At 47.6% G+C, this 10,000-nt stretch overlaps 1 protein-coding gene across 1 annotated transcript in view; it reads right to left on the bottom strand.

The window, feature by feature from the left end:
- Positions 1–10,000, bottom strand: part of pcdh15b (protocadherin-related 15b) — a 204,121-nt gene that overhangs the window by 91,204 nt on the left and 102,917 nt on the right.

Below are 10,000 nucleotides of genomic sequence, written 5' to 3'. Positions count from 1 at the left end.
CAAAATTAACTTTCTTTCCCCCATTTCACTCTAAAAACAATAATACCACCATCCCTGCACCCCCTCCCCACACACACACAAACACACAAACGTTTCACACATAGGCTGTCTATGTCTGGGTTTATGTCTGTTTACTTTAAGTACTTTAAGTCTCCAATTGCCTTGTTCCCAAATGTTATTACTGTCATAGTTTACTCATGAGAACCTTCCAGAGCCGCTGACAACAACTCGTCAACACTGCTTATTGGACTGAGTACACTGAAGCCTCCCAGTGATCACTGTTGCTATCTCTAGACGTGACAGTCATTAAATACAACTTCAGTTCACTTCTAGTTTTAGGAGTTGCTTTGGTTGCTCTGCAGGAGCCACAGGGCCTGTGTGCCTGTGTGAGATTGAGGTCCCCACAGGCATGAATTATAGACGAGGGGAGAGACAGGGGCTTGTATTCCACTAGGTTTCAGGCTTAGCCTCCTACTGATTTTAGATTAGGGCTCGAACACACACACACACACACACACACGTCACACACACACACACACACACACACACACACACACTATGAGCACAGTACACTCGCAAGTGCACATTCGGTGATATTCTACACAACACACATGGCTTTGTACAACTACTTAGGTTTAGCTACAAACACAAACACAAACACAAACACAAACACAAACACAAACACAAACACAAACACAAACACAAACACACACACACACACACACAGGATAACTTGGTCAAGAGAACACCTGATCAATACCAGGCTTTTCAAGAAGTGGATTCCCGCAATGCAGCAAAACACACGCGGCGATCCGAAGTCCTGAGTGTCAACCCGAAAAAACGAACAAAATAAAAAAAACCTACAGTCAAGAAGCCTCTTGAAAACACGACACACTTCACAAGAGACGAAAGAGACATAGAGAGAGAGAGAGAGAAAGAGAGAAAGAGAGAGAGAGAGAGAACTTTCAACTCTTGGGGGCCCCCCCACCGATCCCCCACGCCCGACCCCTCGTCGGCAGCCTCATCAGCGCATAATCGTCAGACACAAAGGCGGTAGACGCGCGCCGGAGGCTCCAGCGATGGCAGGTCTCGGGGAGTCACAGCAAAAATTAGCCAAGATAATGCTCCCCTTTGTTATCTTTAAATGCCACGGGACTCCCGGGCACAGACCAAAAAAAACCCAGAGAGAAACGAGAGACGCAGAGAGAAACGAGAAAGAGAGAGAGAGAGAGAGAGAGAGAGAGAGAGCTCTCGGAGCGATAATCCATCTGACTGTATGAAGACGCATTGTGGAATGAGACTTGCATCACAATGAGATCTGTGGAGTTTTTGACTTTAAAGCCACACTTATGTGATGTGATAAAGACCAGTCGAGATCAAGATAGAGAGTCTCAGACTTTATAATCCCACCCCTTATTTCCTGCTGTGCTTCTGCCCAGCCTATATACATGTGCTCCAGTGTTTGATTGGCATCCATGAGGCCCAATCACTGACTTAGAGCTGTGATGAAAGCCTTTTGATAAAGACAGCATTTGCCAAAAGTTTGAACAAAGACATCTCACAGTTCTTCAACTCATCCCACCCCCTTTCCTAGACCATGACCAGCCTAACACCTTTTCACCTGTGCTTGAGTGACATCTAGAAGAGCCAATCACTAACTAGAGGTGCGGGGAAACAACAAAAGAGAATATCTCTGTGATGGTGCTAGTTTCTCCTTCAGATGCACTTTAAGGCTGAATTCAAAACAAGACCCTCCATATGGCAGGTTTTAGAAGAAAACACCACCATGCCTGTCAAGGACAAACATTGAGTATGCAGGTCCTTACAAGAAAACAACAATTTTGTAAACAACGGCCTGCACTGTAAAAAAACGCAGTGCCTGGACTCAGGGTCATTCCCAATTTCAGGTGCAAGCACACCGATACTCGGCAGCGCCGGCTGCGCCGCCCTCGGACACGATAAACAACCCGCCGGCGCCCAAACAGGCCGCAATAAACCAAACGCAAACAACCGAGGGTGGCCAAACAGCCGCGGCGCCCATTTTTTATACGCCCGGCTCCGGCTCTGACTCTAACTAGAATGCAACCTGCAAAGTCCTCCACTTCGCTGGAAGCATTCATCTCCCGCCGCGATCAATTAGAAGTTAATTAAAGCAGTATATAAGAGGGGCGAACGGATCGCCGTTGGGACGGCACGGGAAAAACCCTCCGCCACGGCCGTCGCCGGGTCAATGTAATTACGCTCTCCTCCGACAAGGTCCGACTCGGGGAGGGTTGTTGTTTTGTTTGGGTCGGGGTTGTTGTGTGTCGGGTGGCGCGGGGGTTGTGTGTCGTGTCTGCTATATCATTTAGGAAGGTCGCACTCTGAAGCTCTGAGGAGTTGAATTAGAGCCACTTTCAACACATCCTCCCCCTTCCTTGCTTTCTCCCTCTCTCTCTCTCTCTTTCTCTGTATCTCTATGTCTCCCTCTATATCTCGCTCTGCATCTATCTATCTCTCTGTATGTCTGTTTCTCCCTCTCTTTCTCTGTATCTATCTCACTCTCTCTCTCTCTGTATCTCTTTATCTCTCTCTCCCTCTCTCTCTCCATCTCTGAGAGCGGTCTAGCCAAAAGCAGGGCAGATGAGGATGAGGAGATGGTGTAAATATGGCTGTCCGGGTTGTCGTGGTGATAGGGGGTGGGGGGTGGGGGGGGGCAGGGGGATAATGAGAGGAAAAACAAGACGAGTCATCGCCATCTTTCTCGATTAGTGCCTGTAGTTTATGTGCAGGTTTTATTGCTGTGTCAACACAAGAGAGCACGCGCACACATATACACACACACACACACAGACACACACACAGACACACACAGACACACACACACACACACACACACACACAGACACGCACGCACACGCACACACACACCCACACCCACACCCACACCCACACCCACACCCACACCCACACATACGAACAAGCACACACACATGCACACGCACACACACACTTAGATTCACAAATATCATCTTTCCCATCACCTCATATCCAACAACACCCACAAATAATCCTAAAGCCACACACACACACACACACACACACACACACACACACACACACACACAAACACACACACACACACACACACTCTCACACACACAAGCTTGCCCTGTTGCTGCTACCAGCTCATAACACGGACCATTACAGCAGCATTTTTGACAGGAAGCAGACAAATGTTTTCTGCAGTGCTACCTAACAAGATGTAAAGCAACCTGACTGAAACTGAACTGACAAAAACATGCATGCACACACACACACACACACACACACACACGTGCGGTGGTGCAATCACACACACACACACACACACACACACACATACACACTACCCCTGCCTGGCACAAAAGCAAATGCAGCATGTGATTCAATAGGGCAGATCAAAACGCCTACACCCGCACACACAAGACACACACACACACACACACACCATATTATTTTTAACGCCATGTGTCAGGTGGTGTTTAGCAGATATGTGTGCTGATGCAGCGGCTGACTGTGCGTGCGTGTGTGTGTGGTGTGTGTGTGTGTGTGTGTGTGTGTGTGTGTGTGTGTGTGTGTGTGTGTCTGTGTGTGTGTGTGTGTGTGTGTGTGTGTGCGTGTGTGTGTGTGTGTGCACTACGCCGGTGCCCATCCTAAAGGGCTTGTAGTGGGTCTCAGGGGACAGGGGCTGTGGGGTTCTGTGCCGAGGGGGACTCGGTCAATTAGCCTGAGCACACGAGGGCCCGCAGTGGGAGAGGAGGAGTAATATCAAGGGCACGGCTGGCAGCTAATTTATAGTGTGCGCACACGTGTGTGTGTGTGTGTGTGTATGTGTGTGTGTGTGTGTGTGTGTGTGTGTGTGTGTGTGTGTGTGTGTGTGTGCGTGTGTGTGTGCACGCACAAGTGTGTGTGTGTGTATGTACTGTATGTCTGTTTGTGTGTGTATGCTTGTGTGTGTATGAGTGTGTGTGTACGGTATGTGTGAGCGTCATGTGTGTGTTTGTGTATGTGTGTGTGTGTGTGTGTGTGTGTGTGTGTGTGTGTGTGTCTGTGTGTGTGTGTGTGTGTGTGTGTGTGTGAGCGTGTGTGTGTGTGTGTGTGTGTGAGAGAGGGGGCTTGTGAGAGCACTACTGTATTGCCTCTTACAGGAGTGTTCTGAGAGCCAACTGTGTCTATTTGTGTGCCAAAGGTGTTGATGTCTATGTGGGTCTGAGTATTCGTGTGCATGCATCTCTGTGAGTGTGTGCACATTTGAGAGTGGCAGGCCGTGTGTGTGTGTGACAGAGCACGTTGTGTGTGAGCATGCAGGTGTGAGCATGTCACTGTGCATACATGTGTGTGAACGTGGGAATGTGTGTGAGAGACAGCGTCTGAGTGTGTGCGTAGGTGCATGTGTAAGTGAGCCTCTGTGTGAGTATGTGTGTGAATGTGCGCGCGTGTGTGTGTGAGCATGCGCACATGGTAGCATCTGTCCGTCCGTCTTTCTATCTGTGTGTGTATCTATGTCTGCGTTTCTATCTCTGTGTGTGTGTGTGTTTGTGCGCGTGTGTGTGTGTGTGTGTGTGTGTGTGTGTGTGTGTGTGTGTATGCATGCGTATTATGTGCATGCGTGTGCGTGTGTGTGTGTGTGTGTGTATGCGTGTGCATGCGTGTGTATGCGTATGTATGTGTATGTGTGTGAATGTGTGAATGTGTGAATGTGTGTATATGTGTGTGTGCGCGTGTGTGCTTGTTTTTGCAGGATGGCATTCTCTGGAGCGCCTCCAGGATCCATCACTCTGATGCAGGACAGGTTGCAAATGAGTGTCGGCCCGCTCAGGCTGAAGCCGAGGCTGCAGCAGCAACAGCAACAGGAACAGGAGGAAGAGGAGGATAGAGAGAAATGGAGGGAGGGGTGGAGGGATGGATGGATGGATGGAGAGATAGATGGATGGGGTGGAGGGTGGAGGGATGGGGGGAGGGGGGGAGGGGCAAACAGCTGCAGCAGACACTGAGGACGCGCTTCGCTCAACAACACTCACTGCCATGTGCTCCGCCAATCTGGCGGGCCCGAGTCAAACACGTGGCAACCTGCGCTCTCCCATTAGTGAGTACAACATCACAGCCGCCGCCGCCGCCGCCGCTGTCAGATCCGGAAAACATGTCTGTTCATTACCGGAGCCATTCATTCAGAGTCTAGGATCACTGAGTAAGGGACTTAAGGATCAAGTTTATGGATGATGATGATAACACACAGCGAGCGAGCTCCCTATTCTTGAAGGTCTGTGGCTTAGCTGGTGAAGTAAAGTGCTTTAAGAACATGAAGAGCTATGGGCTCAGATCACTGGTAATACATACAGTGTGATGGATAGGATATTCCTAATTCCTGCTGGAAGTGGTTTTTGGATAAAAGAATCAGTTAAAGGTCCAGTCCCTTGATCCTAATCCGAAAACTTTGCTGTCATGTCAGCAAATTGCTCCAAAAAGTCCTTAAGCAATCAAAAATAGCAGTCCTTTTGCAGTCAGAAAACGGGGTGTATGTGCGTGTGTGTGTGTGTGTGTGTGTGTTAGTGTGTGTGTGTGTGTGTGTGAGTGTGTGTGTGTGTGTGTGTGTGTGTGTGTGTGTGTGTGTGTGCATGTGTACTTAATAAAAACTCAGCCCTGGCTCTGGAAATGGGAAGCAAATCGGCTCAGACTGAGCTGTTCTCTCAATTCAAGTCAATCAACATGTTGCTTCAGGTGCGCGCAAAAGAAATCCTGCGTTGCGATTGGCTGCTGAGATCATATATTAACAACCACCAGAAAAAAAAGCCTGGCAGCGCTGCCAACTAAACCCTGTCGCATTTGGACCTCAAACAGAACACGAGCGGGTCTTTCTTTCCACATGATACCCTGGAGCCTTTTCCTCCTTTTATCACAATGACCACCTGGCTATAGAGACGGATAATTTGAGGCTTTTCAAAGCTATTTCATTAGTATTCCACATGTATTAAGGTGTCATTATTACACAAGGCGGGACCAGCTTAAATGGAAAACAAGCCTCTGAAGTTTAGACGCGCGGACACACACACGTGCCAGTTATGTGGGCAGCTGGGAGTGTGTGAGTGTGTGAGTGAGTGAGTGAGCGTCTCCTGTTTGGGTAGGCGGCTGCTTATGCAAAGCGCAGATGAATAAAAGGGAACGTTTACTCAATAAAGGAAAACATGAAACCTCCTCTATCGCAAGCGCTCACACAAAGAGATGTGTGAAAGTGTGTGTGCACACAGACACGCTCGCACGCACGCACACACACATTCACACCCACACACACACACAAGCACACACGCACAGTGAATGAACAAAAAGTGAACTCCATCCATTGATGAACTCAGCCAAACACACACATATAAACAAACAAATACACCCCACACCCCCGCCAACACACAGCAAGCAGATAGAAACAATTGTCAAACAAGCCCCAAAGCCCTTCCCAAACACACACACAGACACACACACACACACACACACACACACACACACACACACACACACACAGTCTCTCTCTGCCTCCCAGATTATTCCTCTGACACCGCGCGGCGGCCCGCATTAATTTAGCCCGCTAATTACCCCTCCTCGTCCGCCTAACCGAGCCGAACAAAGCCCCGTCATTACAGGCCCTCCCTGAAGGTGGCAAATGATTTAAATTACATTTATTTAATTGGGAAATCATAAACAGTCCACGCCGGCCCACAGCCCGCAGGGGGAGAGGTGGAGGGGGGGTGGAGGGGGTATGGTGGAGAGGGGGAGTGGAGTGGAGGGGGGGGATAGCAGATGTGCATGGCATCCCACTGGCACCTGCACGTGGGAAGGAGAGCCTGGGCAGCCGTAACCACGGCTACTGTGGACAGTGGCACTGGGAGCTGGGGGGGGGGGGGGGGGGGGCTGATAGACCAGAGGGAGAGTAGACTGAGTTAGCGAATTCTCTTTGCTCCAAAGGAGAGAGCAAGACAGATCAAGCGAGTTTGTGTGAACGGGGGGTCTGTTGCAAACCTTGAAGGGGTAACAACATTATTTGACTCCATTTTTTTTAAGCCCCCAATGTTGTCTTTAAGGCAGTGCAATGGGTTAGACATGGGTTGGGGTTAAGGTTAGGGTTAAGTGCCTTTAAGTCGACGGTAGCAGCACTGCCTGGAAGGTGCCTGGGGTGTCAGCGACAGACCAGAGGGTTTTTAGTGGTTTTAAGTCCCCAATGTTATCTTTAAGGCAGTGCAATGGGTTAGGCATGGGTTAGGGTTAGGGTTAGGTGCCTTTAAGTCGATGGTAGCAGCACTGCCTGGAAGGTGCTAGGGTTAGGCATGGGTTAAGGCTCGGGTTAGGGTTAGGGTTACAGTAGGGTTAGGATTAGATGCATTTAAGGCGAGACACTACAGGTGAATAGGGTAATTTTTTTAACTAGCAGATATCACTATGAAACTTCCCCAGTTGATTACTTACATCAACATAAGAAAAAAACGTATTACAAGTTTTTGGTAATTTAATGTTTAAATATGCAAATTAGGCATTATCTCATTCAATATGCGCTAATTTGCATATATTTCAAAATACATAATCTGAGTTTTGGATAAAGCCAGGTTCAAAATTCTTTTTTCATCGTGTTAATATATTAGATGGGAGAAAAATTACAGAGGGATTTATGGATATCTACTTCTGTTGTCTTGTAAATCAGCATATAGTGTCAATAGCCTTGAAATATCGTTTTTTGCCATGTTCTTAAGCATAAAATGTCATACATATCAGGTTAGGAATAATATTTCAACAAACCCCTCTGTAAAAGTCTTGTAAATATAGTTTGGCATAAGACTGGAAAGTTTGGCGCATGTAAGTGCTTCAGAAGTGGAGATTATGTTCTCAGAGTGGGAGAAGGGGGAATTGTGGGTGGGTGGATGTTGCGTGCGTGGTGGATGGGTGGATGTTTGCATGCGTGGTGGACGATGTGCGGGATGCCTCTTCGGGTTTAACTGGGTAACCTATTCCTACGCACCTGTCCCCACAAAAGAGGTGTGTAAAAGCGTTTTGTAAACCCTCTATAGTATAACCATTTATATCACCATTGATATACTTATTAATACTTAATATGACTTACAGTAATACTAACACACTCTATTTATCTTCCCTTTCCCCTATACCTCACCTGTGAGGTAAACCATTACCAGCCATCAACTATCTCTGTGCCTGTCCCTCATCACACCTGAAGTCACATCCCTATGACTGCCCTACCATCGCCTGCTGTGGTTCCCTGCCCGAATCTTTGGCCCTCGGATCTCAGCGACCCATCACCTTCCGAAATAACTAATGGATTACTAATGGACAATTTATTCCCTACACTGGACTATTTGAAAGTTCATTCTCATTGTAACTTTCAAACTACAAATGACTGTACTGTAACTGACCCAAGGCAGATGGGTTGGGCCCTTGAGTCGTGGGTCTGTCTGAGGTTTCTTCCTATATGTATCTCCAATTCTAGGGAGTATTTCCTTGCCCCTGTTACTCATGGGCTCTCTTTGAATGTCTAACACTCTGTAAAGCGCCTTGAGACATGTGTAATGTATTGGCGCTCTATAAGCGACATTAAATTGAAATTGAAATTGAAATTGAAATAGAAGAAACTCGTTTTGAGAAAACAGCCTTGAAACACAGCCAATGGGATACGTTCTAAGCCTAGACTCGCCTTTGAACTTTCGCGATTGGTTGCTAATACGAAGGAAATGTCCATATTTGGATTGCATAGCGTCATTCAGGAGGAAAAGGGCTTTCCAACGGTATCACACACGATGTAATTTGGATCAAGGTCGCGGTAGTACATGACACTTTAGAATGGGAACTTTTGGTAAAATTAGGAGAAATATATAGGCGCGAGTAGTCAAAATGTCATGAAATAAACACCTAAATGTGCGATTGACCGGAGGTCACAAAAACGATGCTTTCACCTGCCGTGTCTCGCCTTAAGTCGATGGTGGCAGCGCTGCCTGGAAGACGACGTTGGGGTCCTAAAACACCATCTAGCAACCAGAGGAGCTGGGGTGCTCAATGTGGGTACAGCTGGCAGTGTGGTAAAACTAAAGCACTGATGGCATAGGCCGAAACACGTCCGTCTTGTGACACGCTTTCAAAATAATTAAATGAGTTAATGCTTGAGAACAGTAATGGGACACATCTCTTTAAATACTGAATTCATGAGGATGGTTTCGCTTGGCACTCTAAGTACTAGTAAATCGTAATGCTTCGGCATACCCAGAGATATTACTGTAGATGATTCTATGCTCTTAAAAAGTAGCGCGAGCAGTCTCGGGGAGACCCTTTTTCTGATCCAGCATCACTATGACATGAGAAAGCATCAAAAGCGACCAGAGCTCTCTGGCTTGACACGTGCTCACAACTGCTCAGTCCCCACTCTCAGGAGTCCAACAGAGACTCTCTCTCTCTCAATAGCCCTTCAGCTGCGGCCACCGCATCATGGAGAGTAGACGGAGTTAGCGAATTCTCTTTGCTCCAAAGGAGAGAGCAAGACAGATCAAGCGAGTTTGTGTGAACGGGGGGGGGGTCTGTAGCAAACCTTGAAGGGGTAACAACGCTATTTGACTCACACCTCATTCGAACAAATGTCACAAACATGTCTCTGCAGAAAACATAGCCTCTCATTGCTCAGCTAAAAGAAAATCAGCACACAATGACAATTGAGTGTATTGTTTGCAAAATCTGTAAACTCTGCAATGACAGCTTTTATGTGAAATACTGGATGGCATGACTTGCTCATAAGAACTTCAATCAGTCAGTCCAACATGGGTGTTACTGTCAATTTGTTGCTGCTACTGTTTGGAGTTTGACTTCTCTCCCAAAAAAGACTCCCTCCACTGCTTACCTACGACAGTGTGGAAAGCTGGCTGGCTGGCTGTGTGTGTCTGTGTGTCTGTGCGTCTGTGCATGCGTGCGTGCGTATATGTGTGTGTGTGTGTGTGTGTGT

This window comes from Sardina pilchardus, chromosome 22 (assembly GCF_963854185.1).
Source record: "Sardina pilchardus chromosome 22, fSarPil1.1, whole genome shotgun sequence".
Lineage (NCBI taxonomy): Eukaryota > Metazoa > Chordata > Actinopteri > Clupeiformes > Clupeidae > Sardina > Sardina pilchardus.
Note: the sequence above shows the minus strand (reverse complement) of the source record. Positions and strands in the feature narration are given on the sequence as shown.